The sequence below is a fragment of the Oncorhynchus kisutch genome, linkage group LG13 (genome assembly GCF_002021735.2).
Source record: "Oncorhynchus kisutch isolate 150728-3 linkage group LG13, Okis_V2, whole genome shotgun sequence".
Taxonomy (NCBI): domain Eukaryota; kingdom Metazoa; phylum Chordata; class Actinopteri; order Salmoniformes; family Salmonidae; genus Oncorhynchus; species Oncorhynchus kisutch.
In genome coordinates, this window is record NC_034186.2 from 60,177,405 (window position 1) to 60,186,001 (window position 8,597).

The following is an 8,597-nucleotide window of genomic DNA, read 5'->3' on the forward strand; positions in this document are numbered from 1 at the left end:
TTTTAATCATCCTCCTGTCTTCGATACACCCTCTCTTAATGTGTCTATGGGGATGTGTGAGGAAAACAGGGGTTAAGAGATTTCTTGTTGTTTACTAGGGTGACATAATAGGGTAACATTTCTCCTCTCTGAAGGTTGAGTTTCATAGTTAAGGGTATGAGTTCCATAAGAAGGGTCTCATTGAAAAAAAAAATGACATTTTCATCTTTTGAGCTTCTAGTCATGAAATCTATGCAGCCTACTCAATCACTTTTTATAGCTACTGTTTACAGGCCTCCTGGGCCATATACAGCGTTTCTCACTGAGTTCCCTGAATTCCTATCGGACCTTGTAGTCATAGCAGATAATATTCTAATCTTTGGTGACTTTAATATTCACATGGAAAAGTCCACAGACCCACTCCAAAAGGCTTTCGGAGCCATCATCGACTCAGTGGGTTTTGTCCAACATGTCTCTGGACCCACTCACTGTCACAGTCATACGCTGGACCTAGTTTTGTCCCATGGAATAAATGTGGTGGATCTTAATGTTTTTCCTCATAATCCTGGACTATCGGACCACCATTTTATTACGTTTGCAATTGCAACAAATAATCTGCTTAGACCCCAACCAAGGAACATCAAAAGTCGTGCTATAAATTCACAGACAACACAAAGATTCCTTGATGCCCTTCCAGACTCCCTCTGCCTACCCAAGGACGCCAGAGGACAAAAATCAGTTAACCACCTAACTGAGGATCTCAATTTAACCTTGCGCAATACCCTAGATGCAGTTGCACCCCTAAAAACTAAAAAAATGTCTCATAAGAAACTAGCTCCCTGGTACACAGAAAATACCCGAGCTCTGAAGCAAGCTTCCAGAAAATTGGAACGGAAATGGCGCCACACCAAACTGGAAGTCTTCCGACTAGCTTGGAAGGACGGTACCGTGCAGTACCGTAGAGCCCTTACTGCTGCTCGATCATCCTATTTTTCTAACTTAATTGAGGAAAATAAGAACAATCCGAAATTCCTTTTTAATACTGTCGCAAAGCTAACTAAAAAGCAGCATTCCCCAAGAGAGGATGACTTTCACTTTAGCAGTGATAAATTCATGAACTTCTTTGAGGAAAAGATTATGATTATTAGAAAGCAAATTACGGACTCCTCTTTAAACCTGCGTATTCCTCCAAACCTCAGTTGTCCTGAGTCTGCACAACTCTGCCAGGACCTAGGATCAAGAGAGACGCTCAAGTGTTTTAGTACTATATCTCTTGACACAATGATGAAAATAATCATGGCCTCTAAACCTTCAAGCTGCATACTGGACCCTATTCCAACTAAACTACTGAAAGAGCTGCTTCCTGTGCTTGGCCCTCCTATGTTGAACATAATAAACGGCTCTCTATCCACTGGATGTGTACCAAACTCACTAAAAGTGGCAGTAATAAAGCCTCTCTTGAAAAAGCCAAACCTTGACCCAGAAAATATAAAAAACTATCGGCCTATATCGAATCTTCCATTCCTCTCAAAAATTTTAGAGAAGGCTGTTGCGCAGCAACTCACTGCCTTCCTGAAGACAAACAATGTATACGAAATGCTTCAGTCTGGTTTTAGACCCCATCATAGCACTGAGACGGCACTTGTGAAGGTGGTAAATTACATTTTAATGGCATCGGACCGAGGCTCTGCATCTGTCCTCGTGCTCCTAGACCTTAGTGCTGCTTTTGATACCATCGATCACCACATTCTTTTGGAGAGATTGGAAACCCAAATTGGTCTACACGGACATGTTCTGGCCTGGTTTAGATCTTATCTGTCGGAAAGATATCAGTTTGTCTCTGTGAATGGTTTGTCCTCTGACAAATCAACTGTAAATTTCGATGTTCCTCAAGGTTCCGTTTTAGGACCACTATTGTTTTCACTATATATTTTACCTCTTGGGGATGTTATTCGAAAACATAATGTAAACTTTCACTGCTATGCGGATGACACACAGCTGTACATTTCAATGAAACATGGTGAAGCCCCAAAATTGCCCTCGCTAGAAGCATGTGTTTCAGACATAAGGAAGTGGATGGCTGCAAACTTTCTACTATTAAACTCGGACAAAACAGAGATGCTTGTTCTAGGTCCCAAGAAACAAAGAGATATTCTGTTGAATCTGACAATTAATCTTAATGGTTGTACAGTCGTCTCAAATAAAACTGTGAAGGACCTCGGCGTTACTCTGGACCCTGATCTCTCTTTTGAAGAACATATCAAGACCATTTCAAGGACAGCTTTTTTCCATCTACGTAACATTGCAAAAATCAGAAACTTTCTGTCCAAAAATGATGCAGAAAAATTAATCCATGCTTTTGTCACTTCTAGGTTAGACTACTGCAATGCTCTATTTTCCGGCTACCCGGATAAAGCACTAAATAAACTTCAGTTAGTGCTAAATACGGCTGCTAGAATCCTGACTAGAACCAAAAAATTTGATCATATTACTCCAGTGCTAGCCTCTCTACACTGGCTTCCTGTCAAAGCAAGGGCTGATTTCAAGGTTTTACTGCTAACCTACAAAGCATTACATGGGCTTGCTCCTACCTATCTCTCTGATTTGGTCCTGCCGTACATACCTACACGTACGCTACGGTCACAAGACGCAGGCCTCCTAATTGTCCCTAGAATTTCTAAGCAAACAGCTGGAGGCAGGGCTTTCTCCTATAGAGCTCCATTTTTATGGAACGGTCTGCCTACCCATGTCAGAGACGCAAACTCGGTCTCAACCTTTAAGTCTTTACTGAAGACTCATCTCTTCAGTGGGTCATATGATTGAGTGTAGTCTGGCCCAGGAGTGGGAAGGTGAACGGAAAGGCTCTGGAGCAACGAACCGCCCTTGCTGTCTCTGCCTGGCCGGTTCCCCTCTTTCCACTGGGATTCTCTGCCTCTAACCCTATTACAGGGGCTGAGTCACTGGCTTGCTGGGGCTCTCTCATGCCGTCCCTGGAGGGGGTGCGTCACCTGAGTGGGTTGATTCACTGTTGTGGTCATCCTGTCTGGGTTGGCGCCCCCCCCCCCCCTTGGGTTGTGCCGTGGCGGAGATCTTTGTGGGCTATACTCAGCCTTGTCTCAGGATGGTAAGTTGGTGGTTGAAGATATCCCTCTAGTGGTGTGGGGGCTGTGCTTTGGCAAAGTGGGTGGGGTTATATCCTTCCTGTTTGGCCCTGTCCGGGGGTGTCCTCGGATGGGGCCACAGTGTCTCCTGACCCCTCCTGTCTCAGCCTCCAGTATTTATGCTGCAGTAGTTTATGTGTCGGGGGGCTGGGGTCAGTTTGTTATATCTGGAGTACTTCTCCTGTCCTATTCGGTGTCCTGTGTGAATCTAAGTGTGCATTCTCTAATTCTCTCCTTCTCTCTTTCTTTCTCTCTCTCGGAGGACCTGAGCCCTAGGACCATGCCCCAGGACTACCTGACATGATGACTCCTTGCTGTCCCCAGTCCACCTGGCCATGCTGCTGTTCCAGTTTCAACTGACCTGAGCCCTAGGACCATGCCCCAGGACTACCTGACATGATGACTCCTTGCTGTCCCCAGTCCACCTGGCCATGCTGCTGCTCCAGTTTCAACTTCCACCTGACTGTGCTGCTGCTCCAGTTTCAACTGTTCTGCCTTATTATTATTCGACCATGCTGGTCATTTATGAACATTTGAACATCTTGGCCATGTTCTGTTATAATCTCCACCCGGCACAGCCAGAAGAGGACTGGCCACCCCACATAGCCTGGTTCCTCTCTAGGTTTCTTCCTAGGTATTGGCCTTTCTAGGGAGTTTTTCCTAGCCACCGTGCTTCTACACCTGCATTGCTTGCTGTTTGGGGTTTTAGGCTGGGTTTCTGTACAGCACTTTGAGATATCAGCTGATGTACGAAGGGCTATATAAATAAATTTGATTTGATTTGATTTGATTGATCATACATTTACCACCATTGAAAAACAGGTGGTGTTGAAAAGAGATAGAATGCTGCAGACCGATGGGTGTCAAATATTCACCATGAAAGAGCACTTCTCTTCAAACACACCATAAAACCTGTCCTGCAGACCACTGGTGAAATGCATCGTCACAACAGGATAAACAATGCCACAAAGTTGAATTCCATTGACAACTTTTTCCCAAGAGGTCGGGAAATTGGAGTTAACAGGGCATCCCTGGACTAAATTTTGCTCTTCATGCAGCCTAGCATGGTAGACTATAGTATATAAGTATGGAAATAATTGCAACGTCTCAATTCATAGGCTGGTGGGGTTTATGTTTTATTTTTTTAAATACAGGATTGGAGCCATGTTGTCCCTCTCCATGGTCTGTTTATCACTGTAGGTTGGTGGTTAGTTCAGCTCTTATTACATAAACCATACAGCATAAGCCCATGGAACGTCTTGTATTCATTAGTGGTTCTGTGGGCTTTTCCTGGGTAACGTCTATTGATCCATGGAGCTCTACTCCTGCATAAAGAGCTTTCCCTGTGATAGCACGTCAATTCCAACTGCCAATATGGAACGATCAAAGCTTCTGTTTGCCAGCCTGATCTATTGAGGGAGTCTGCTTTGTGGTGAAGGAGCTACAGTTATTCTGTTCATCTGGATAACAAATATTATCTGGGTTTCTCCATAATGAATGAGAAAGGTTGTATGGTGACATGGAGCCGGTGCTACTCTGTAGACAGAGGGCGCTATCACCAAACAGATCAACAGGCTTCTCATTGGTCTTCTCCAAGACTCCCTCAGAATGACAGATTTTGCATGGTGATTCTCCACAATCTGCAGCTGTCTCAAAGCAGTTAGGGATTAACATTTGAGGGTTTTTTACCACATATTGTGCATGAGCATGTTTGATTTTTCAAACCAGATTATTTGCAATATGTGGTAAAATGGTAAACCTTTCAAAACTAGAACATAATCCTAATCTGAAGACATTTTCCAAAACATCTTGATTTTTACTTTCACTTTCATAAAGTATTCAAAGATTCCCATAATTCAACAGGACCACGTGTAGCTGATGTAAGCAGTGGCACTGCTGAATGTCAGAGTATTGATCCCTGTCTTCCATCTCCAAATCGCCCCAAGATACGGATGAAATAGAAAAGAAGCGACGGCTGACATTTCCATTGGAATCTATGCCTCTACACTTCCACTCTGTGACAATCAGCATTAAGGAGACAGGACACGAAACATATCATGTTGTTTGCACAGAATGGCTGAGCCCCCGAATGTTAGGAGACATTAACGAACAATCAGCAACAGGTTTGTTGGATTTAATATTTTAACCTGCTCAGGAATTCTAATAAACCCTATCTAGTAGATGCAAAGGCCTGTTTAAAGACACGTTCTTCTCCTACTAGCCACGTTTACCCTTCTTCAGGAAGAGATCGCAGCTAATATCAATATTTCATAAACAAATGAGTGATTTGATGGAGGGAAGCATCAGAGTGGCCCTGGAGGGTCTGGATCAATGGCAGGATGGCTCTGCCTGGCTGTCTCTGCCAATCCCAGCCCAGGATAATGTTATTACCCATCAGTCGGAATGGACCATCGACCAGCCCGCTGCTCTTTAAGTGGGCTAATCCGATAAAAAGCATTAAAACATTTGTTCAGTGACACACAGCAGCAGGTCCAGCCCAGCACTCAGGATCGACTCTCTAAAAGGTCTCTCTCCTGGCTGGAGGATCTGCGGTTGGGGCTGTAGTCTTGTGAGTGTTCAGCTACGCACATCTCTAGGAGTAGTGGTATATGGGACTCTATGAAATAGTGTATGGAATGTCTACAGAACACATCTTTATGGTGAAATACCATAGAGAAAGTGTGTCCAGTGAATACAAAACATGTGTCTTTGCCATGTGCACTGCCTCAAACAGTTCCCTCATGTTGGGCAACTCTCCCCCCATTGCCCTCAGTGCTCTCCCCTCAAGGCCCCACTAAGTTTGTGCAGTATACTGTAGACTAGACTTCCCCCAGCAAAATTATACATCACGTCAGCAGCCAAGAATCTCAGCAGATGTGTATGTGTCATCTCTCTCTCTCTCTCTCTCTCTCTCTCTCTCTCTCTCTCTCTCTCTCTCTCTCTCTCTCTCTCCCTCTCTCTCTCTCATATCTCGGAGATAAGATCCAGAACTTCTTGTTTGCTCTCCTACCCCACACTTACCCTCCTCCCCAAACTACACACAGAGTAGTTCCTCTTTTAAACTGTCCAGTACATCAACCAATTTCGTTAGAGAATTTATCTACTGTAGCCTTGTATGAGCTGGGTGTTAGGGGCTACGGAGTGTGTGTGGGGAGGGGGCTAAGAGGCCTTCCCCCTGGGGAGTATAAGGAGTGTGAGCGAAAGCGTGAGAAAGAGGAAATGGAGGAAGGGAAATCAGGAAACCACACAGCAGCGATCTATGATAGTCAACGCACAGGAAGTAATAGTTTCAAATCTACATAGAATCCCCATCTAAACAATCCACGTCATAACTGGCTGTGTGGCTTCATAGACAGTAGACTTTCAGGGAAAGTACCAGCTTCAACCTCAGTCTGGGTGGTTCCCTGTAGCAGGACTATAAATAGTCCCCCAGGCTTGCTGTTATTTGTATGTCCATAAAACCATTAGTGAATTAAAGTTGCAATCTGTATATTCATCTAAACAATTCAGTGTGCTCTATAAAACATGTGCTCTCTGTTCTCTCTGTTCTCTCTTTTTTCTCTCTCTCTCTCTCTCTCTCTCTCTCTCGCTCTTTCTTTACCCTCCCTCATTCCCTCACGTCTCACTCTCTAAGATGCACATATACTGTACAACCAGTCACTCCAGAACTTCAGTATGGATAAAATACAATACATACTCTTGAAATTGTTTGGATTTCTTACCTTGTCCTTTGAAATTGACACCACAGCAAGTTCCATGTGTGCAACTTAAATGGGGTAAAATTGTCTGTAAGACAAAATAACATTCTGGTACAAGTATAACTGTATCTAACTATTTAGCAGACTTTGGTTGACACTCATGGTTACCCTATGTGGTCTCCCTACTAAGCACTGTGGCACTCCTCTCTTCCTATGAATGGTATTAGTTGTTTGGCTGGCAAAGCGTGGGCCTGTGTGTGTTAGGCTGGGGTCCACAGCAGGGGACCATGGCCAATGATACTGGAACAATGAGGCATGTGAAAGAATCACGTGACTGTCTAGCTGTCCACCTACACCACTCAAATACTGATGAGGCCAGATTCTAAAGAGAACTTCACTGCCTCACTGAGTTGTGTGCAACTCAATCAAGCAAATAGACTTCAGAATATGTTTTGAGACACAATATACAGCAACGGTGTAAAGTACTTCAGTAAAAATGATTTAAAGTACTACTTTTTGGGGATTATCTGTACTTTACTTTACTATTTCCATTTTACTTCACTACATTCCTAAATAACATTATGCACTTTTCACTCCATACATTATCCCTGACACCCAAAAGTACTAGTTACAATTTCAATGCTTAGCAGCAAAGGAAAAAGGTCAAATTCACACACTTATCAAGAGAACGTCCCTGGTCATCCCTACTGCCTCTGATCTGTTGGACTCACTAAACAGAAATGCTTCCTTTGAGGTGTGCTCATGGCTGTCAAAAAAAGTAATACAAAAGGAAATTGTGCCATCTGGTTTACTAAATATAAGGAATTTGATGTGTAGCATTTACTTTTACTCTCTAATTTTACTCACGTATGACAATTGAGTACTTTTTCCACCACTGTACTTACTGTAAGTACATTTAAAATCTGATACCTTTAGACTTTTACTCAAGTAGTATTTTACTGGGTTACCTTCACTTTTACTTGAGTCATTTTATATTAAGTTATCTTTACTCAAGTATGACAATTGCATACTTTTTCCACCTCTGATGGACAGTATGTGGTATCTGGTTACAATCAAACAGATTATTGGAATGTAGCTGTTGTCCACATTTTCTAACAGTGCTCCTACCTGCGTGCATCAGAGACATTTTAATGTATGAGCCGCTCTGCTGAAATTAGGGGGTAAACAAGATTCTCGACAGTAAGAGTAATTACATTTTCAATTTGCTTAAAGTCTGTGGGTGATTCACTTGGCTTGTAGGCAAGGATGACGTCTGGGGTGAATTTGTCTGCAATCAATAAGCTGACCTATCCCAGCCTCTGAACCTTTATCTGTTTCCTCTGATCTAACCTGAGTTTGTATCGATCTGTGGGACTGACTCATGTCTTGGGCCTGTCTCTGTGATGGAGACAAACAAGCATCCCTCACCAGTAGGGCGGCTGTGTGTATACAGATCAGTGGCTTCTCACTGGGCTCTGACATCAATTCAACATCTATTCCACATTGGTTCAGCGTAAATGAATTGGAATGGCTTGGAAACAACGTTGATTCAACCAGTGTGTGGCCAGTGGGTTATGACTCAGATTGGTCAAAGTTATGTTAGAGCGCAGCATTTATGGATGATTAGCCTACTCTACTTAATAACACATGACAAAGAGGGAATAGGAGAGTGAGAAATTGTGTTTGTTAGTGATGTTAATCATTATCAAATAGTTAATTGCCATAGCAGCATTTGTTTGGATGCAAAATGACGAGAAGG